General features: G+C 43.0%; 1 non-coding gene across 1 annotated transcript; it reads right to left on the bottom strand.

Annotated features, from left to right (window-relative positions):
• Positions 1-2,848: 2,848 nt before the first annotated feature.
• On the bottom strand, positions 2,849-2,923 carry Trnas-cga. The gene has a single exon. It is a non-coding gene; the product is annotated as a tRNA-Ser (tRNA).
• Between the last annotated feature and the right edge of the window lie 21,274 nt (positions 2,924-24,197).

A 24,197-nucleotide genomic window follows, 5' to 3' on the forward strand; every position in this document is an offset into this window, starting at 1 on the left:
AAATGAAAATGAGATAGATGAAAAAAAGGAAAAAAAATTGTTTCTTATTTCAAAAACAATCACTTTAACTGTTAATACTTATAACTCACCGTGAGACAAAATGGGCATCGCCTTCGTGGAACCATAATTGTACCCAGATGTGTTCCTCTACGCCCGAAGGTAATCGGTGGCTACCAATGTCTTTGTTCAGGGCTCCAAATATTCGACAGTGCGGGGAGAGATCGAGATTGTATGGCGGATGTGAAAGGCGTTCACAGCGAAACTTCTGCAGCTTAGTCGAAACAACCTTGTCAACATGTTGGCCCGTCCACCGTTTCCGCTAATGTTCGAGTTATTTCAACCACAACATCTGTGATGCCCTCTGACTGCCTATCAGCGGATATGATCATAAAAGAATCATTCGGAGTACATTATCTATTCTTCACCACATAGTAACAGCTATATAAGGTGCACAAGTCACGTTTTGCTGTGGACGTTGCAAGATACCCTCGCTTCTAAACTGATAGTGTTATTACTCAACTTAGCCGTGAATTCGTAGAGGGTGGTATATGTGACGTACAGTACGACTGGTCAGCATTTCCACCCGGAATTTGCCAGTGTAAGTCGGACCTCCCTTGATGCGCCTTGGTGGGTCGTGTCGTCGGATTTCCTCCTACCTGTGCGCGGTGCAGCTCTCGTAAAAGTCGTCCCGTGCAGATTCTTCATTGGCGCATTAGATGTCTCTGTCGGTGGAAGCTAATTATCTGAAATTGCTGTCGATCAACTTTAGGATATCAATTTGCTGGAAATTAACATTCATAATGCCGTAATATCACTTTTATTCCTATTTGATCAATAATGAAACATTCATGTCACAAACTACCCGTAACGGAGAGTATGGCTACTATCGAAGAAGACAGGAAGAGCTCTTAACGCCGACTGCCGACTTTGGCGCGCAGTCCGTATCTCTTACTAGTTTCATCACAGTTCGTGGAATTCCGATCAAGTTCGTACTTACTAAGACATGCATTTGTTAATGAACGCGTGTGAATTTTAACGAGGCAAAATTATGATAAATAGTTTTAAATATTCAGACGCTCCTCCTAGTATTCATGTTGTCATAAATGACTTGAATTATTAAATATAAATAAACAAAATCAGTGACTTTGGTGCCAAGATGGCGGTACTTCTCGAAATGTATATTTCTCAGGCTAACGCATGTTGCTACGGTCCAGCAGCGAACCCCACTCCACTACGCACGACATATGGTCGCTTCGTCACCTAGCCACCCAGCGTGGGAAATGCTCTCTGATTCATGGCCGGCTACGGACTACAGCACTTCCTAACTATCGTGAGTAATTCAATAATCGACAATAATTTATTAAAACTGGTAAAAATGTGTTCCTCACATAAGAGGCACCCTACAACGTGATGACACTCTATCCTAGAATAATGAATATTTATTCCCTTTAATATGAAATATTGTTAATTAATCTATACTGATTACCAGGTGCTCAAAGAGTCATCAGAGTTCATACGTTGTCACCATACAGTGCGTGCAACTGTAAAATTAATTGGCTTGTTAATGTGAGGCCATACCTCAATAATCATCCATAATTATGAATTAATATATTTTGCAGTAGCGCAGTATTGTTGTGGTCACCACATGTGCCTGAGGATGAAGCGTTGAGTATGTAACATTATAGATACAGTAAATTAAAATTTTCCGCAACGAGTCTATGTCAGCTGACCATCTGGATGATTTATGTAATCGACACTGGCAGTCAGTAGAACATTACACTGTATTGATCACGACATTCGTAAAATTTTTCTAGAATGAATAGTGAAACAATGCATTGAACGTCTTCCCCCGCAGTTTAGAATAATTGGAAGCTTTTTCAGACGAAGTAATGAGTGATATCCATAAGGTATCTCAAGGTGATTCGATATATCTAGATTTCCAGAAGGATTTAGACATTATTCCTCACAAGCAACTTACAAAGCGCTTAACTATGGAATCCATCTCTTCTTTCCTTAGTAATTGAGGGGAAGTCGTCTACTGAAACCGAAGTACAGTTTAGGAGACAATGGAAGCTAGCTCTCGAATAGTTTGCAGATGATTCTGCAGTTTTCGTCTAGTAAGGCCATTAGTACATCGAAACTAACTGCAAATTAATTTATACATTCGACTCTAAACAATATAACTTGTGAAGCAGTCTATACGAGAAATAAAACAAATACGTTTAACTTAGGTTACAAAATAAATCACACAAATTTCTATGTATTACAATTACAAACACTTTAAATTAAAATCAACGTGTTAAACATGTTATGGTGAAGGTGAACCAAAGACTGTATTTTATCGTCAAAACACCTGGAAGATGGCCGGCCGAAGTGGCCGTGCGGTTAAAGGCGCTGCAGTCTGGAACCGCAAGACCGCGACGGTCGCAGGTTCGAATCCTGCCTCGGGCATGGATGTTTGTGATGTCCTTAGGTTAGTTAGGTTTAACTAGTTCTAAGTTCTAGGGGACTAATGACCTCAGCAGTTGAGTCCCATAGTGCTCAGAGCCATTTGAACCATTTTGAACCTGGAAGATGTAATACATCTAGTAAGCAAAAAGACTACATTACGACATTACGCGTGTTCGCATTATTTTGCAATACTGCTCCGAAAGAAACAGGGCGAATCGTCTAAAACTTGCACCGCAGATATTGCGGAAGTGGGTTTCACATAATGGGTTGGTAGTCAGGAGCCCGGTCTGTTAACCAATAAACAGACTCAAAAAATACTTAGAAGTGCCCCGAATGAGACTTTCACTCTGCAGCGGAGTGTGCGCTGATGTGAAACTTCCTGGCCGATTAAAACTGTCTGCCCGACCGAGACTCGAACTCGGGACCTTTGCCTTTCGCGGGCAAGTGCTCTACCAACTGAGCTACCGAAGCACGACTCACGCCCGGTACTCACAGCTTTACTTCTGCCAGTACCCGAGTTCGAGTCTCGGACGGGCACACAGTTTTAGTCGGCCAGGAAGTTTTACTTAGAAGTGTTTTTTGTGCACACATACACTTTTTCAAATGGATAAATGCCCATTGACATTAACAAACTAAAAGCAGTATAAATCAGAATGTCAGTTGTTTTTGTTCAAGGATTGTAGGTCGATTCGTTTACGAGATATCGTATTTTGAAAAGTTCCCTCACCGACAGTTGTACAGTACTTACATAAGCACACAAATACATGCAATAGTTATGTGGATTCTGACCAGTAAGGAGACAATTGACCATCATTGGTTGTGTTCAAACTGACTATCGGCAGCGGCAGTACAGGCTTCCACTCCAGTACGGAACGAAAGCTGCACACGTGCTAGCATTGCAGCTGATATTGGTTTGGTTTGTTTTGTGGGACGCTCAACTGCGCGGTTATCAGCGATTTCAGCGGATATGCACAAGCAAGCTTCAGTAATACGTCATTGCATACCATCAGGTGTAGTTGGTACGCTCTTGTAGACAGCGTATTTCAAAATGCCCCACAGTACAAAGTCTACGGGCGTCAAATCCGGGGAACGGCCGGCAAAGGTACAGGTCCTCTCTGACCAGTCGAACGACCAGGAAACAATTCGTGAACACATTCTGTAGTACATCGTGCACTATGGGCTGGACACCCGTCTTGTTGGTACCACAGTTTCCTCCTGGTTTGCAGAGGAACGTCTTCTAGCATCCGTGGAAGATGGTCTGCTTAGGGACTACGATACTTGAGCGCCTTCAGTGTTCCGTCTATGAAAAGAGGGCCCATGAACTGATGTTTCACTGTCCTACACCACTCGTTTACACTCCGTGAACACTTACGTTTCACCTGACGAATCCAACGGAAATTGTCAACGGACCAATAGTGCATGTTTCAGCGGTTTACCTGGCCATGATTGGTAAATGTGACTTCATCCCCACATCATACATATGGAGTATCCTGTATCAATGCCCATTCAGATAAGTTAACACGATTGTCACAATCGTTTCCATGCAGCTCTTTCTGGAGAGAAATGTGGTAGGATGGAACCTATGTCGATGGAGAATGCGTAGGACACTTTTCTGATTCATTCCAATTCCTCGTGCGGTTGCGCTGGTGCTAAGGCGTGGTCGACTGCAACAGCAGAAAGAATACTAATTTCCGCCGATTCTGTCGTCTCTTGTTTCCTCCTGTTACGATGTCTAGGTGTTACACTATCAGTTTCACGTAACTAGTCGAAGAGGTTGATAAATATTGGCGTCTCTCGGGATACCTTGCCACATTAGACGTGCAAGAACGGACTGCATTCTTCCTAGACTCTCCATACACCAAGAGCATGTCTACTCTTTTTATATTTGTAAATCTCATCGTCCGCTTGGGCCCTACTGTTTGGACTGTTACACATAAGAGGACTAGCAATTCGCAGTGCTCTCAAGGAACACAAAAGCACACAGTAAGCAAACATAACAACATAGCACCTAGCTACTACGCAGGGCAAAACACGATACCTCGTAAAAAACTAGCACTACAATTCTGCAGCAAATACCGCTGATATCATAATTTTACTTGTAGTTTGTTAGTGTCAATAGGGATTGTTCCGATTAGAAAAGTGAATGTTTGCCAAAAAAACCACTTTCTAAGTTTTTTTATAGTCCCTTTATTGGTTAACAATACGAGGCCTGGCCACCAATCTATTTCGTGAAATCCGAACATCAATAGCGCTTTCCATTTCCAGAACATCTGCGGTGGAAGTTTTAGGTGACTCACCCTGTATTATCTCTACCAGATACGACGGATAGAGGACATCGTAAAAGTTCGTAAGAATGGCAACTTTATTCTATCAAATTGGGGACAAAGTGACACGGATATAATGTGGGAGTTAAGATGGCAATAATTCAAAACAAAGGCGTTTCTCATTTCAGCGTGATCTTTTCACGAAATTTCCACCACAGACTTTCTCCTGATGATTATCTATGCAGCACAAGGACAATAGAATTTAGTGCAACATTCACAACATTCTTTTAAAAATGTCTGCATTGGTGGAAGAATTGCTCCGCCGTTTAAAGCTATTGAAAACTAATTCAGCAGTCAGCAGCTGCTTGGCCATTCCGTAGACGCTCGGCACCTCTGCGCTTCGCACGGAGCGCAGCCGACGGGCCTCGGAATCAACAAGTAAGTGGCGACCACACGGCCTGCAGTTCCAGCAATCGGCGGCCATTACCGGCTGCGTGGCCGGCGGCAGTAGGCAGTAGCCACCGTCCAGACCACTGAACACCACGCCGCAGACTCGGGGAGAAGTCTCTGAACAGGCTACATTAGCTCTACCCTCCGTGTCCAACTCAGATGCTGAGCAAATTTAGGCCCACTAAAAGACGTTCAATAGTTTTCAGTACTACCACCTATTAGTTAGAGGATCACAACGCAGCGGAAATGCAGTTACTCCAATCACCGCAGCTAATAACGAAGATAGGCAGTGACGAATTCTTTGTAACCGATAGGTGGTCCGAAATAACTTCTAAAATTCAGTCGTTGCTTTCATATTCCCTTCCCCTCTCCCCGAGCTCCCTTTAACCTTAGTGTGCGGCTGACGTAATATTACGGCGCCGGAAATAGGAATATCTGGCGGTCGTAATATTACGTTATTCCAGATACGATGATTTTCCGCGATGTCGAACATATTTTTATGGCTCCAGAAATTATCCGTGAGATCTGCAGACGTCGTAAATGACAGTAGCAGGATCACGTAGAAAGTTCATCGTTTCTGACACCTATATTATTGTATCTTGCTTCGTAGGTCTTAGGCGCAGTTCGAGTTCTCTGTTTCTTTCATTTTGCGTGCTTTTATGTTGATTTTCTATTCAAATATTTTGCAGTGAAGAGTAGAAACGTTTGGAGTAAATGATTTACAAAGATCTTGACGGGATTACAGATGATGAAAACGAATAACTTCAAGCCGATTCAGATTACACTGCATCTCAAAATTGTAGTAATTATAGACCGCCGTGCGCTGTACCAGCGCTGTCTTGGGCGCCTTGTTACGGTGCGCGCGGCTTCCCCCGTTTGAGTTTCGAGTTCAAAAATGGTTCAAATGACTCTGAGCACTATGGAACTTAACTTCTAAGGTCGTCAGTCCCCTAGAACTTGGAACTACTTAAACCTAATTAAGCTAAGGACATCACACACATCCATGCCGGAGGCAGAATTCGAAACTGCGACCGTAGTGGTCGCGCGGTTCCAGACTGTAGCACCTAGAACCGCTCGGCCACACCGGCAGGTCGGATGTTCGAGTCCTTCCTCGGGCGTGTGTGTGTGTGTGTGTGTGTGTGTGTGTGTGTGTGTGTGTGTGTGTGTGTGTGTTGTCTTTAGCGTAAGTCAGTTTAAGTTCGATTAAGTAGTGCGTAAGTCTAGGGTCCGATGGTACCAGAGTTTGGTCCCATATGAGCTTTCCATAAAATTAAATTCTACATCTTCATGAGGATGAGTTCCTACATACATGCGTCGTATTATTTTCACACATTCCGTTATTAAGAAGGATTCTCCTTCGTGTACAGGCGGGTAGTAGAGTCCATTGAGTGTAATATTTCAATCTGCATTACGATGAACCTATGAATGCAAAGTATAGCTTTGATCTTGTCTTTTGGGTATTTCTCTAAATCAAGTTGCCTGTCAAAAGAATTACAAACAGAAATATCATGCACTATCATACATACATGAATCCCATAATTCATTTTTTTTCCTGTGGTAATTACTGCTAAATTGAAATTTCTCCTACATTTTCAAAAATAGCACTAACAATATAAATTATATGTATTTAGTGCAGAAATTCTAAAAAACTTATATTTTGAAATACCAGTTACAAATCTGTACACAGCAATTATAACTTTAAAAAACACACATTACAGCCAGTCCACCTGTAATGGAAGCTACCTACGAGAGCAGCACCGTACGTGTTAACTAGACAATTAGCTACGTACTCCTTGACGCCTCAGAATTTATTACAATAATCTACCATCTTTCTTTGGTCGAGTTGTACAGGCTGTTGTTCTCCAATTTTGTTCAGTACTTCCCCATTGGTTACTCATCTGTAGCCCCATTCTTCTTGGCACTGTTTTTCCAACATGTTACTTCCATATAATTCTGTAATATTTCGCCTAGTGGTCTAACGTGGAGCATGTACCTGGAAACAAAAAACTCGCGGTATCGTATCCCGGTCTGACCACGAATGTTTTGTTTCCCTTTCACCTATCCCTCACCTCTCAACGACGAGAGAAGTCATCAGGAGCGACACGTGGTCCTGATTCCATGATAAACCGTAGATTCCCTTTCCCTAGTTGATAACAGAGCTAGATCAGGGACACGCAAATCACTTAAGTGGCAATAGAACGCCCTGCACCCGATCTTTAAACCATAATAAACTAAATTAATTATAATCCTCTGTTGTGTCCAGGCGACACTACATTCGTCTGCCCACAAACGTAGTTTCACCTGTAGGTTATTCGTTTGCTCTGGGGAAAGGCTCATCATACCAAAACACCTGAAATAATAGTTCTCTTTATTATTTCAATGAATAAAACTTAACTTTGACACAATTCCTTACCACAGCAGTATTGAATAATTTATAACTGTTATTGACTATTAAGGCATCATTTGATGAAATAATCAAGAAACTTTTCCCTTGCAGTAACGTTTTGCACTTTTAAATGAACAAGCTGATCAGAAATTTTATCTACATGGGTCCCATAATATGATACAGATGAGTCACGATGGGGGTGAGCTGAAGGGGGTGAGCTCTGGCATGCTCGACACTATATTGACCTCAGTGTGTTGGGGATGCGTAGCTGACAGGGGAGGCGTGTACTTCAGGGTCACCTCCCATACGTGACGGCAGACAGCGAGCCCTCTCTAATGTCTGTGGTATTGATTCCCATTGCCAACTTTGGAGTGCCAACATGATCTATGTACCTCACTCTATACTTCACAGCAATACTTTATAAAGGCTTAAGTTTACATTATATCGTAACACATTTCACACGTATGGAATAGCTTCTGTTCCTGTTGACACACAGTATTTATTATCATCTTAAAGAAAATGCTAATGAAACTATTGTGCAACCCGCCACAGAATATTATTCAAATATGTGGCACCCCCACTAATTTACACTGACGGGCAACACTGAACGTATGCAAAGAAAAGCAGCAAGAATGGTCGGAAGCTTGCCAAACTCATGAGAGAGTGACGGAAATACTGAAAAATCTGGACTGGCAGGCACCTGTAGATAGGTATGTTTTGATATTCAGTGACGGATCTAGGAATATATTACACATTCTTCAGCATTACAGTAGTTTTTCTTACTGTGATCCACACACAAATGGAACGTTAAGAAACCTAAATATTTACTACACTGAGAAGTACTCCCCATTAAGCACTTCGCAGTAGATGACTGTGGATGTTAAGGCAGTCTTGCCGTCGTCTGTTCTTTTGCCGCGTTCAGTTGCTGATGATATATACATTAGGACATCCAGAAGATAAACATCAAAAGTTTAAACTGGAAAATGTTGGTATTTATAGGTTTGTAAGCAAAAAAAGAACGAAGATCCAAAGGAGGAATTCACAGTTCAGGCTTTAAGGAAGTCAATGATAACATTTACTAATGACCTTGCTATCCTCAGTCAAATTGAAGTATGATTAGCGAACCTGTTGAGTGGAATGAACGGTCTAGTGAGTACAGAATATCTGTACACCGAAGAAATACAAAAGAATGAGGAGTATCAGAAATGAGACCAGCGATCAACATATCAAAATTCGTGGCTATGATGCAGGAGAAGTGAAACAATTCTGCTACCTTGGTAGTAAAGTAACACTTCACACTTTTATCAAATCATACGGTAAATCACAGCCACAAGCCCGGAAATCTGCACGTTTTAGTACCCCGCATCCGGGATTCGGAGAGGCGCGCCGGCCATGGATTGAAACTGTTCGGCACACTAACGACGAGGGCTGGTGTGAACGATAAAAAAAAAATGTGTGTGAAATCTTATGGGACTTAACTGCTAAGGTCATCAGTCCCTAAGCTTACCCACTTATTGTGAAGGATACCCTAGGTGTATTTTTAGAGAGTTTTCCACGTCCGAATAGGCGAATACCAGGCTAGCGCACACCTGCAGCATCCATTGCAATATTCATACACTTTGACGTGGATAAAACTAACCGCAGACAGTTGTCGTATAGAAATTGCGTCCTAGAGTGGAGAAGGTTGGCGACAGAAATGATATCCGGCGACCCTCTAACACTGAAGATGCCAAATGCGATAGTAACATAGCCGACCCAGTGTAGATTTGGGATAAATGCAAAAGGAAAAGAAGATAAACCATAACACACACAAGATATCTATTTACCTTGTTCTTTTATTTTTATGTTAACGGTAATTTTCGTCCGAGTTGGGCGTTTTATTGTAAAACTGACTGTCTTAAATATTTTATGAGTCGTCGTTCTTTTGACTGGAACAATACAGCCCTCCTTCAAAACCTTTCTTGCGCCAACTTCTTCATCTCGTACTGGCACATATACTATTGCACTTGAATTATTTGTTGGATGTAATCCAATTTCTGTCGTATCCTGCAGTTTGTATTGTCTAAAGCTACGTCCGATACACTGGAAGATATTCCGTGCGGTCATAATAGATGTTCTAGCTTCCTGTCACTTCTTCCCGTCAGTGGCTCAAATGCCTCTGAGCACTATATGACTTAACATCTGAGGTCATCAGTCGCCTATAAGTCAGAACTACTTAAACGTAACCAAGCTAAGGACATTGGAATGTGTGTTCTTATAAGACAACTATCCAAGGATTTCCACCCAATAATATCCAAACAGCAGACCCTGCACACAATTTATTAAACTGCCAATACTAAACTCCTTTAAGTAACAGCAATTAATCACCACCAGATGGCCAGCACAGCGGTGAGTCGCCTCCGCCCCAGACCACTCTGCTCATATTGCGAGGCACAACAACCTTAGCGCTAGTCACCAGCAGGTCAAGCAGAGCGAACTTCACGTTCCGTGCAAAACCCAGAAAATGACTACGCTCTCGCTTTCAGCCGGCCACCGCAAACACACGCCAGCGACGTAATAGCAAATCACCAACGGAGCTCCACCCGCACCAGAACAGCGAACTATAATCGATTATAGCACGAGCTCTAAACAAGATCATAGGATAGCGGTGCGCGCCATATCAGACGTCACACACATCCATGCCCGAAGCAGGATTCGAACCTGCGACCGTAGCGGTCACGTGCTTTCAGACTGAAGGGCCTAGAACCGCTCGGCCACAGCGGCTGGCTTCCGTCAGTGTTTCCGATAACGACGATTATACGTCCACCAACGACAGACCTGCTTTTTGATACCGTCACTGCAGAAAGTTTGACTTTATTGACGAGGAAACAACCTCAGCGCTGCTGGTGATGTCCTCGAAGATGTTATTTAAGTTTTGGAAACAGTTGGTAATCGGATGGGGCCAATGCGAGACTTTATGGAGAATCAACGATGACAGTGAACCCAAGGCGTCGCATTGTTGCAGATGTCCCTTCGCTCGTGTGTGGCCTAGCATCGTAATGTATAAGAAGAGGCTGCTCCATTCGTGGGCGAACTTTTCGAATTTGTGCTTTCTGTTTCTCGAGGGTACTGCAATGCTTTGAAGAGTTTAGGGTGGTACCCTTACGCATGAATTCCATAAGCACCACACCTTGAATATTTCAGACACTGTAAGCATGACTTTGTCTGCTCATGCCATGGTCCTGAACTTTCTTAGCGTCGACATTTTGTAGCAGAACTTATTTGATACTCTCTTAGTTTTGACGTCAAAATGGTGAACACAGCATTCATCACCTTCACAAAATTGGTAAGGAACCTAACATCCTCACGCTCAAAACGCAAAAGGAACTTTTGACAAATGTCCATCCTCCTCGTTTTGCCGCGCGGGGTAGCCGAGCGGTCTTGGGAGATTTGCCACGTTTCGTGCGGCTGACCCCGTCGGAGGTTCGAGTCCTCCCTCGGGCATGGGTGTGTGTGGTGTCCTTAGCGTAAATTAGTTTAACCTAGATTAAGTAGAATGAAAGCTTAGGGACCGATGACATCAGTAGTTTGGTCCCATAGGACTGTACCACAAATTTCCACACATTTTCCTCGATTCATGTCGTGTCTGAGCATTCGAGGCATCGACCGTGAACATAGTTTCTTGTAACGCAGCTTCGCAGTGATGGCCTGCACGCCAGTTCGTGATGTTCCACACATACGTGAGAGGTGTGCTTGTGTTTTGTCTGATGAGTATATCAAGCCGAGTCACTTATCTCTTCAGTTGCCGTGCGCTGCCGCACATTCCGAGCTCGGTCGCACACGTTTATGTAAGCACCACCGGTTTCTTCATTACGAGCACTAACAAAGAATATCGCTCTTTACTGATGTGGATACAATTATCAACGTACACAAGTTTTATTCTTCTATGGTTTTCAATTGCTGCTAGAAACTTGATTACAACAAGCTGTATCTGAACCTTCTATTGGCAGAGGGTTGCCACTAGCGGCAGCGAAACAGGCAAGTCGACTAAGTGATATTCATGTCGTCTAATACCTTAACTGGTATTGTGAATAGAATAAAAAATTCGGAGGCATTACATTTCAGCGCGCTGTCTTCCGTACGCACATTCCCGGATATTTGTACCACAAATTAAGGCCTTTGTTTGATGTTAATAGGCATCTTGGTGCCATAAATGCCCTATTTGCCTGTGCTTGTCTGGTTTTTATGTCCTCCTTACTGTTTCCGGCATACATTATTTTGCTTCGACGGCAGCAGTTTTCCTTCAATTCGTCTACAGGGTGGTCCAAAAATCCGTTAACATTACCGAATAATGTAAGTAGACAGTTAAAAACTGGAAGACATGCTTGAAATGATATGAGGTTTTATTGAAATTAAAATAAGGCGTACGAAGTGACCAACAAATGACAATTCGTGGTATACAAAAGCAATAATTGCACAACAATTATTGATTTCTAGCAACGACGATGTTATTTATAACAAATGCTCAACTTTACTGCAGTCAGTGATCAGTAATACCTACAGTCGAGTGACAATGTTGTGACCACCACCGTACAGCATATAAATAAATGGCCGTCGGATATTGTCTTAGAGCATCCTTAATAAGGTCGGACGATTGCGGTAGACTTGCTACTTCAAGCAATGTCACATTCAATAAGCACGTGGACCGAGGTCTGTTGAGTTAGGAAGCCAAGCATGTCGGAATTGGCGGCTCAGTACACGACCGTCGTCGAACAATCTGCGCCAGAGATCTTTCACCCGTGTAGAAATATAGCGTGCAGCGCCATCCAGCATGTAAGCCGCACCTTCCACCACGTGTTTGTCGACAAGGTTAGGGATAATGCGATTCTGTAATGGATCGGCGTACCTCGTACCCGCCACGCTGACAGATTGAAAGGTAGCACCCCGCAACTCCAGCGCCAACTACTGGACCGCTTTGCAGCACTCGTTTCTATGTTATTCCAGGCATGTGTGCCAAGTTTTACATCTCTATCTACATTTTTGCGCGAAACACCGCCCTGTCAAATATGACGGACTTTTGGGTTACCCTGCACGTCGTGGTATCCAATTTTGATAAGTTTACAGCTGATCTCATTTCTGCTACTCCTCGTTAATTTCGTCTTTCTTTCGTTTACTCTCCGATGTCATTCCATCCTTGGCAGACTCTTCCTTAAGTCCTGTCAGTCTTCCTTTGATCTCTAGTACGAGCACGAAACATCCCAAGTATTATGTACAGTGAGGAGATAAAACTCATGGGATACCTCCTAACATCGCATCGGACCTCGTTTCGTTCGGAGCAGTGCTGCAACTCGGCTTGGAATCGACTAAACAAGTCCCTTGCGAAATACTGCGCCATGATGCCTTTGTAGCAGTCCGTAAATATGGAACAATTGCCAGTGCAGGATGTTGTGCACGAATATGTCCCATAAATAGCCGGCCAGTGGGGCCGAGCGGTTCTAGGTGCTTCAGTCTGGAACCGCGCGACCGCTACGGTCGCAGGTTCGAATCCTGCCTCGGGCATGGATGTGTGTGATGTCCTTAGGTTAGTTATGTTTAAGTAGTTCTAAGTTCTAGGGGACTGATGACCTCAGATGTTAAGTCCCATAGTGCTCAGAGCCTTTTGAACCATTTTTGTCCCATAAATGTTCGATGGAATTCGTGTCAGGGGATCTGGTTTACCAAATCGTTCACAGGAGCTACCCGGAATTTTGTTCAAACCAGTCGCTAACAGTTGGGCCCGGTGACATCGCGCATCGCCATGCACTAAATTTCCGTCGCTGTTCGCTAACGTGCCGTCTGTTAAGGGCTGAATATAGTCTCTAAATAGTGGAACATAACCATTTACTGTCAGTGGTCCATGTAAACACAGCCCACACCATTAACGAGTAACCATCGGCTTGTACAGTCCCTTGGGTCTATGGTTCTGTGATGTGTGTGCCCGACTCGAATCCTACCATCAGCTCTTACCACAGAAATCAAGGCGCATATGACATGGGCACTGTTTCCCAATCATCTAGGCTCCAACCGATTCGATCAGGAGCCCAGGAGAGACGCTGGACGTGATGTCGTGCTGTTATCAAAGACACTCGCGTCGGTCGTCTGTTGCCATCGTCCATTAACGATAAATTCTGCCGCGCTGTCCCGACGGATTCGTTCGTCGGACACAGGTTACTTCAGGTGGTGTTGCTTGTCTGTTAGCACTAACAAATGTAAACACCGCTGCTCTCGGTCGTTCAAAGAAGGCCGTCTGTCGCTGCGTAGTCCGTGGTCAGAGGTAACGCATGGAATTTTGTATTCTCGACAGTCTGTTGCCACTGTGGATCTCGGAATATTGAATTCCCTAACGATTTCCGAGATGGAGTGTCCCGTGCCTCTAGTTCCACCCACCATTCGAGTTCAAAGTCTGTAAATCCCCGCCGTGCCGCTATAATCACGTTGGGAAACGTTTAAAATGAATCACCTGAGTACATATGACGGCTCCGCGAATGCGCTGCGATACTTCCTCCGTCTGTATATGTGCATATCGCTACCCCTATTGTCACCTGGTGTAAAATCGGAACATAGAATACACTTAGCTGTGTGATCGTTCAACGATAACTAAGTTTAATAATGAAGACGAATGGCACCAGCACATTTGCAGCAGCAGAGTGGCGGCTGCTGGCGGCGGCCGAGGCTGCTCCTAGCTATTAGTGCGGCAGCTGCGCCGCGGCCGTGCTGCAGTGGTGTGTGCCGTGCTATGCTGCCCGGCCCGGCCTGGTGCGGTCCCTGCCGCTCCCCCGGGCGCTGATTCCGCTGATTGCCGGCGCCGCCCGCTCGATAGCTATGCATATGCAAGGCGACCAGCGGCGGCGGCGGCGGCCGACGCCACCACAGCACTGGCCACGGCTCCACTGTGCGCAGGTGGCGAGGGCGGCTGAGCAGAACTTACTGCTTTCTGAGGGAACGTCCCACAAGGTTCAGTTTTGGGTCCACTTTTATTCCTTATACATGAATGACTTTAACAGCCAAACTGGCTCTTCTTGGAGGCGATACTAGTGTTATAATAACTGTCATTAGTGAGAAAGCAACAAAACAGCTAGTATGTGGCGTTTTCCAAAGAATCTCAGAAAATGGCTTCTTAAATTGCGAAAAAAAACACACTGCTATAATATAGCCCTAATAACATGAACAGGGAGGATGGACTCAGGCTTGTCCCATCTTGGCTGCCAGCAGTCAGAGGCCAACAGACCGCGCTGTCAACACGAGGCTCGAACACTACCGGCGAGTAACTGCCACCGCGCGGTAGACGTCCAGCAGCTGGTAAACAGCAGCCAACTTCTCATTCGACGGTGACCACCAATCTTGGTACATAACGCAAGAGCCAATAGACCACTGAGCTTACGTTCTCCATCCATCGCAAAAACCTATTAAAATAAAGTTCTCTCTCCTTCTTTCTCAAGTGACCAATGAACTAACTACCTTTTTAAAATTATGACGTAATGGCATGCGCAGTGAACGGTAACAACAAAATATAAAGGACACTGCATAACTAGAACGCACCATTACGCCCAGAAGGCCCCTGCAACCGTGGCCGAAACGTTGGTTTTTTTCTCCAGCAGCAGTAGTTTTCTACATTATGACGCGGTGCCACACCCAGAAAACTTTTATGTCGGCTAACTATGGCCGCAGAAGCCTACGCAAAACACGCTGCATTCACTTCATGCGAACAACTTATGTAGCACATCAGCAGTAGTCAGTAAGTAGGGTAGAATGCTCCAAATACACATGAAAAATTGAACTGAGCTTCTCAAACAATAAATTCAGCTACTTTTTCTCTTAATATAATCTTTGACACAAACGTATCAACCTCCTGACATATTTCGCATATCCACTCAATAATATCGTACTGAATAATTTTGTGGGGTAACTCATCACTTACAAAAAAATATTGATTGCACAAAAGGGAGCAGTTAGAACAAAATCTGATTTTGATGCATGAACGTCATGTACGAACCGTTTCAATGACCTACACATTTTACATGTAGCACCGTAACACATGTTTACGCAAATGAAATTCGTCATAAATAACCATCAATTTGAGAAGAATAGAGATGTACACACTTACAACATTAGAGCGGAAAACGACTTTTACTACCCAATGTTAAAGCTGTCACGCCGCGAGGGATTAGCCGAGCGGTCTAGTGCGCTGCAGTCATGGACTGTGCGGCTGGTCCCGGTGGAGGTTTGAGTCCTCCCTCAGGCATGGGTGTCTGTATCTGTCCTTAGGATGATTTAGGTTAAATAGTGTGTAAGCTTAGGGACTGATGACTTTAGCAGTTAAGTCCCATAAGGTTTCACACACATTTGAGCAAAGCAGTCAGTGGCTTAGACAGGAGTCAATATGCAGCAGTAAAAACTTTTGATAAATTGTTCGATAACAAAAATGTCTGAAGGTAGAGAAGCAAATTTTTAAATCTAGTTTATGATTATTTCTCCCGGGCAACTCCCTCTATACCATCGACGAATTTCTACTTAAAAACAGGAAACTGGTAAAAAACATTTTTAAGTGTAGTTCCATGAGCAGGAATAAAACTAATTATTAATGTTAACAGTAGTCATGTATACATATCGTTTTACATCATTTCGATAATAGTTGAAATGATCTACGGAACATGTAACTGCCGAATTAACCAAGCTGTGAATCTGGAATCGTTGAGCCCAGGACAGGCATGTACACACTGTGATTCATATATAACCCCCGGGTACTGCACGCAATTATGGTGCAACATATAAAACGTCAAGCACACTCACGAGGCTCAACATCACATACTATTCTTACTGCTCTCTTTTGGGCAATACATACACAAAAAAACATACATCGATGCATACATGATTTCTCTAAGTCTCTAACTCACGTCACAGGTGCTCAATTTGTGAGTCGGTAAACGTCCATCCGAGCGTAACACCACGTGCGTGGAATACATTGATGTCGCAGTCAACGGGAAAGGCGCAAACACTGAGGCCAGCTATGGAAATTGTTCATTGGTTTACCTGTCTCATGTAGGAACTAGTTCAAGGTATGAGAATGGGCAGCATCGGTAGTAAATTTTTAATCTGATTAACGCAGATCGATTTCAACTACTCCATAGCCACCGGCAGTGCAATTATGTCCTAGTCATTACGACTCATCCTAAAAATTGCGCATGGTACCACGTTGCCATTACAGATGACAAACAGTTACACTGTTTGCCATCTACAATCTTAATGTGGCACCGTATGCAACTTTTATGACGAGTCATCGTGACTAGGATATAACTGCACTGAAGGTAGCTACACAGTAGCTGAAATCAATCTGCATTATTCAGGTTAAAAATTTACTACCGATGCTATCCATCCTCCTGTCTTCGATCTTATCAACAAGGTCGTGGAGCCCGCAGTTCCTGATGGAAACCAACACCAAGAAGTTAATTCGATATAACAGTGCGGAGTAGATGGTTTGTCTGTATTCACTTACCCGTAGTGGTGCACTCTGTAACTACGTGACGTCATGCATTACGAAATAAAATTTTTCCCCTGATTTAGCTCTAGTTTCCATACATTTGGTAGAATTCGCAAAATCGATTTGGAAACTGAGGAGATACTTTCTGCAGACTTTATGTTTTGATTGCCAGCATCCAACATGCGAAGCAGTTGGAAGGAGTACGTTCCGCTATTATCAGTATAAGCGATTACCGACAATTTTGCTCTGTAAATTGCTGCACTGATATTTATCCCAACTACACGATTATATCTTAGTATTTTAATAATATCTATAACAGAAATATCTACATGTGTTGACGAGAACAATGACCTTATCTTACTACACTGCATACCATTAGATTTGCAACACCAGGAAGGATAGAATACAACGAAAAATTTACTGCCTGCAGACGTATAGCATAGTAGGAACAGTAAATGAATAAATTTGTAATTGATTCTGAGGTATACACGAGGTGAATTACTACACGTAATTACGACCTCAGGCAGCAACAACGTTTCTAATCCGGATTCACATCGAGTTGAAGTAAATTACATCCACGCTGTTTCATATCTAAACTCCTCTCAAATTGTAGTGACTTGTGAATAGTGGTGTGCCATTGACTAGGCAAATCAGATTGGATGTTTCTAGTGTGCTAGATATATGGAGAATTTACTGCCAAGGCTAACGGTCGAACACCCTCTGTGTCAAGATAGGTCAGAACTCCTCACGCAACAAGCGATCTTGTGTTATCTTGTTGAAAGATGCCACAGAGACCGCTATGTCACCACCTGTAGTCCGCAGCTCGTGGTCGTGCGGTAGCGTTCTCGCTTCCCACGTCCGGGTTCCTGGGTTCGATTCCCGGCGAGGTCAGGGATTTTCTCTGCCTCGTGATGACTGGGTGTTGTGTGCTGTCCTTAGTTTAGTTAGGTTTAAGTAGTTCTAAGCTCTAGGGGACTGATGACCATAGATGTTAAGTCCCATAGTGCTCAGAGCCATTTGAACCATTTCACCACCTGTAGCACATCAGAAAAGAAACGGTTCCTGTCCAAATTACAAGCTATGTGAACCACAGGCGGTTATTCTCTTTTCTTAATGACACCCCATACCATTACATCAGGTCCTGGGCCCATTTGACGAACGACTAATGCAATACCGCAAAGTTTGTTTCCCTCAGAACCGCCACACATGAATACGGTTATCATGATGCTGGACGCAGAAACGAGATAATGACGTGATACCACTCCCGTGACGCGTGTTGTTCGATATACGACTGTAGATGATAAAAGAAACACTTCAGACCAAAGTCTTTCATGCCAATTTGCGTTTTATAAACGCTGAGTAAAGCGGAGGAACATCTGTGTTTCCTCTTTGCGGGAATGCAGGGAGATCCGCGGTCTCTGCCAACAACAATTCGAAATTCGGAGATGGAAATCGATAGATAATATTGTTAACAAAGCCTTCCAAATAATTCAGAGTGTAAACAGGGAATATGTGTTTGTGGTGCTTCTAAACATAGCAAGTACGTTTGAAACATGGATGCCCGTACTGTTTGCACGTCACCATCAGCTACCGGTACCACCATCCATGTATCACAGTCTAAAAGACTGTTGTAGAGACATGGTAGCACAATGGAACGCAAGGAATAACTAACTGACATAGAAGCTCCCAAAAGAATACCCTGAAGATTTTTTGTAGGCCCGTCTTTCGGGAAATCACCATAGAAATCCTCCACAGTCAACTGGGATCCCGACACAGGTGAGAATGTTCCGAATGTCGGTGATCCGTTGATGGTGATTTCAAGTAACCCGATGGCAGTATACATAGTCCGCAATGACCAAAGGTTCCCAAAGATTAAGCTTACTACAGCCCCAAACATAGTTCTATCCAAGCACGTAAAAGCCTAGGAGAATGTCCAGAAATACGCCTTGAAAATAATAATAGTACAAGGAACAAACGTTGCTAGATTCCTGGGCGAAACTGTAGGCCTTTGTGTGACCCTTGATCACCACATACCACTAGGCACTGAGACAGCTACCAAATAACTATTCACACTGTAAAAAATTAACGACGTTCAATAAAAAATAACGCCACTATACATCCACGTGATCTACGTGATTACTCTGTTATTCACAATAAAGTGCCTGGCAGAGGGTTCAGTGAACCACGTTCCTATCTCGAACGGCACGCGGGAAAAACGAGTACTTAAATTTTACTGTGCGAGCCCTTATTTTTCATACTTTATCGTAATGATCATTTCTCCCTATGTAGGTGGGTGACAACAGACTATTTTCGCAATCGGAGGAGGAAAGTGGTGATTGAAATTTCATGAGAAGGTCCAGTCGCAACGGAAAGCGCCTTTGATTTAACGATTGCCACTCCAATTCACGTATAAGGTCTGTGGCACTATCTCCCCTATTTCACGAAAATGCAAAACGAGAGGCTCTTCTTTGTACTTTTTCGATATCATCCTTCAGTCCCACCTGATGCGGATCCCAAACCGCTCAGAAATACTCCAGAATAGGGCGGACAAGCGTGGTGTAAGCAGTCTCTTCAGTAGACCTGTTGCACCTTCTAAGTGCTCTGCCAGTGAGTGGCAGTCTTTGGTTTGCTCTACCCACAACTTTATCTATTTGATCGTTCCAGTTTAGGTTATTTGTAATTGTAATCCCTAAGCATTTGGTTGAATTTATAGCCTTCAGATTTGTGTGACCTACTGCGTAGTCGAAATTTAGCGGATTTCTTTTAGTGGTGAAGGATTTTCGGAAGACCGTCTCTAACAATTCTGATTTAGTGGCACTGTCATCAGTGACTTCACTGGTGTTAGAGCGCTTTGAAGGTATTGTGGGGCAGCGGGTGGAATAATTGTTAATGTTCCTGTTATTTATTTAAATCTGTTGTTTGCCGTTCTCAACACTGGCTCTCTAACTACAATATTGGCAACCAGAAAGTGATTAGCAAAACGTGATACCTGTAATTAGAATTCCTAGTGCCCACTTCATCTGAGAAATACATTTATAGCTACAGCTTATAGCTCTGAGGAATTAGGAGATTGTCTGGGATTCATAATCAAAAACCATTCTCTCTAAAATGTTCACTATATTCTGAAAGTCACAGACCAAAAGGAATCCACACAATCCATCTACCAGAGCAGTTCAGAGTCTAATGTGCTGATGCAACTTTAACTGTTCAAATTAAATGTTTAAGTGAATGCTCGCCATAATTTGATGATCATGTTCATCAAACGCCACGCTAATTAACACTTCACTGGAAAACGATTTCATGGTTATGCGTATCCCGAGTAACTTATTACTGCATCCGAGGCTGTTTATATCAACGATACCGACGCGACGCGACTACTGGCACAGGTGGTGCGCTAATCAGCGTCTGTAGAGAACTGGGGCCTTCTTTCTTTCGTGCAGTGTTCTTACATATAAAGCCGTGGTGCGGACGGCTAAGGGAACGCTTGATCAAATCTGCTTTCCAGACTAGCTGCTGGGCTGGTAGTGCACCACTTTAAGTTATCGAATAAATCATTGCTTCCTTTGCTGATGGCCGATGAAGCTTTCAATTTAATTTTGCAATCAGCACACAAGTAAATAATCATAAGAAAAGTCTGCCGTGGCTAAGTCAAATATTTTGGGCGAGAGAATTAATTTAATTACACTACATGCAGTAGACGAGCTCTGAACATGCTCTTTGGAGATACGCTATAGCTATAGTTTTATAGCTATTCTGTTGAAATTCTCACATTCTTATGATTATATCGGATCTCCCTTCTACTCATATTTAAACATCCTAGCTTTATTTATTCGCCTACTAAATCTATCTTGCTTCCTTAATTTCTAAGACAAAAACCAGAAAATCATGAATATCAACTACAATTTTAATTTGTGAGATCCAGAATACTGTTTCTACTGAATTATTATGCAAAAGGAATCTAAATATAAATTTTTAAATTTTTAGCTCTTTTCTGTTGTGCAAATGATTTTTACAGAAAAACATCCAAATTTCGAAAATGGTTAAAGTTATTGAACTAATATCCAACACATATTGATTTAGTATTACTCCTGACATGCTAGAAACGTTTCAGTTGATTTACTTCATTTTAAAGTATTGCGCAATATTTATGACGTTGGACCTAGTTACAGCAGACTAGGCTGGCACACAATGGAAAGACTGATGTGAATTTTATAAGGCGTGAGTATGCTGCTTCCCTACAGTATTGATTTCGTCTTGCCACTGGTGTGCTTTATGTGTGATCATAATCTCTTTGGGTTTTCTGCCAGATTTCGAGACAGTGTATCGTTGTGGAAATTATTAAAAGCATCGCATTGAAGTACGCGCTACATTTCAAACTTCTGCAAAACTCTGCCAGTCTTAGGGATTGTGCGTTCTTTTAAATTTGGCTTGCTTTTTTCATTGCTTCTGCAACAGTGATCACACCCGTTTTGTGTACCATGGGGGACCAGCACCATCGTTTATTAATTTATGTGGTATATATCTCTACTGCTGTCTATACTATCTTTTTGAAATAATTCCACAACTGTTTTACCCATACATGCTCAGATCGGATGGAGTGAAGACTATCTCTTAAAATGGCGTTAAGAGCATTTTTTCAGTTTTTTTTTAATAGAAGACTTTGCGTTTCTTTTTAATGGCTGTAGCTGTATTCAGCCTCGCAGCAACTGCCCTGTGGTCAGACTCAATATTTCTTTGGACTGGGAAGAGGAATTCCGCCTTATGCAAGACACGTTTTCTCTGTTTTGTTTCACCCAATCTTGTTTCAGCACATTTTGTGCTATCTTCAGTAGCTTCTTTCTCTCTTTTTAATTGTAAAATTTTACAGATAAAAAATAAAAAAGAACCCACTGAAGATAGCAAAAATGTGCTAAATCATGTCTGGGTGAAGCAAAAAAGAAAACATGGTGTTTTCCATAAGGTGGGATTCCTCTTCCCATTTCGTAGCAAGCTCGAACATAACAAGAAGAACTGCATCACAAGAAGATATGGGTTGGGTTGTTTGGGGGAAGAGACTAAACTGCGAGGTCATCGGTCTCATCGAATTAGGGAAGGACTGGGAAGGAAGTTGGCAGTGCCCTTTCAAAGGAATCATCCCGGTATTTGCCTGGAGCGATTTGGGGAAATCAACGAAAACCACAAGAAGATATCTTTGAACTGTTCTGCAACTATATGATCTGAGTCGAGGGAGGGGGGAGGGGGGGGTGATCCAAATAATAGTTTAGTCCGATTGTAGGATAGAACCTCTTCCCATACTAATTCGCAGGAACTATCTTCTTCAACTTCACTACACGGGAAACTACGTCTGACAGCAATAAATACTCCACCACCAACTGTAATTAATCTATACTTCCTCAACGCTGTTAAATCGTCTGAAAAAATTTAGGCTTAACTTATTTCCGGCTTTAGCCAGCTTTCTGTACCTATAACTATTTGAGATTCAGTGTTTTCTGTTAGGGCTCGGAGCTCTACTTCTTTCCCAACAGAGCTACGACAATAAACAACTGCAATACCGATCGTTTCTACAACTACCTTATTCTGTTTTACCTGCCTCTTTTAAGGCGGCTGTGGTTCCCTGAGACCCTCTAATCTAAAGAAATGATAAAGCCGTAGTACTGCGCAATATCCGAGTCAACAGTACGCTTCACGACCAGTACATAGGTACACCGATTCAGCCTAGACATCTACATCCACACCATACTCCGCAAGCGGACTATCGTGTGTGGCGGAGGGAACTTTCTTTACCACTATCTGATTCAGCCAACCCTGTTCCACTCGAGAATATTGCCTGGGAAGAATGATTGTCGGTAAATTTCTGTATAGGCTCTTATTCCTCGAATATTCTCCTCATGGTCAATTCGTGAGTGGTATGTGGTGGGAAGTAATATGCTGTCCGACTCCTCCTGAAAAGCGCTGTTCCGAAACTTCAATAGTAACTTTCTCCATGATGCAGAACGCCTCTCTTGTAACGTCTGCCAGTGGATTTCGTTTAGAATCTCCATAACGCTCTCTCGCCAGCTAAACGATCCCGTGACGAAACACGCCGCTCTTCGTCGGATCTTCTCTATCTCCTCTGTCAGTCCTACCTGTTACGGATCCCAGATAGATGAACAGTACTCAGGAATCGGGGGAGCAAGTGCCTTATAAGCCACTTCTTTCGTCTATGAGTTACATTTCCTTAAGATTCTTCGGAAGAATCTGACTATGGTGTCTGATTTTCCCACTATGTGTTTTATATTAAGGTCGCTCTGGATAGTTACGCCTAGATATTTTACGGCAGGCGCTGTCTCCAGCTGTTTCTCATCAATAATGTAGCTGTACAGTAGTGGAATTCCTTTCTTATGTATGAGCAATATACTACATTTATGTACGTTCAGGGTCACCTTCCAGAGCCTGCACCAATCATAAATTCTCGGCAATTCGTTCTGCTAAATCTTGCTAACTCCTGGCGTTGCTACTTTGGTATAGACAACTGCATCATTAGCGAATAGCCTTAAAAGGCATACGATGCATTCTACTAGATCATTTATATATTGTAAACAGCAACGGTCCTATCACACTTCACTGTGGTACTTCGGATATTACCTTTACTTCTTTTGATTTTGCTCCGTTTAGAGCCACATGCTGTGTTCTATCTGCAAAAAATTCTTGAATCCAATTGCAAGTCTGCTCGGATACTCGTATTTTTTTTATTACACGTCCAATACGGGACGATGTCCAATGCCTTACTGAAATGAAGGAACACAGTATAAACCTGAGCGCCGTTGTCAACTGCTCCGTGGATCTCATGGAGGAACAGAGCGAGCTGAGCTTCACCGGAACTCTGCTTGTGGAATCCATGTTAATTTTTATAGAGGAGATGGTTATTTTCCAAAAACGTCATAATTCTTGAGTTTATTTCTTATGTCGTGTGACTAGGGCCTCCCATCGGGTAGACCATTCTCCAGGTGCAAGTGTTTCGATTTGACGCCACTTCAGTGACTTGCGCATGGATGGGGATGAAATGATGATGTTTAGGAAAATACAATACCCGGTCCCTGAGTGGAGAAAATCTTCGATCCATCCGGGAATCGAACCCAGGCCCTTAGGATTGACATTCTGTCACGCTGAC

Source organism: Schistocerca americana, chromosome 4 (assembly GCF_021461395.2).
Source record: "Schistocerca americana isolate TAMUIC-IGC-003095 chromosome 4, iqSchAmer2.1, whole genome shotgun sequence".
NCBI classification, from domain to species: domain Eukaryota; kingdom Metazoa; phylum Arthropoda; class Insecta; order Orthoptera; family Acrididae; genus Schistocerca; species Schistocerca americana.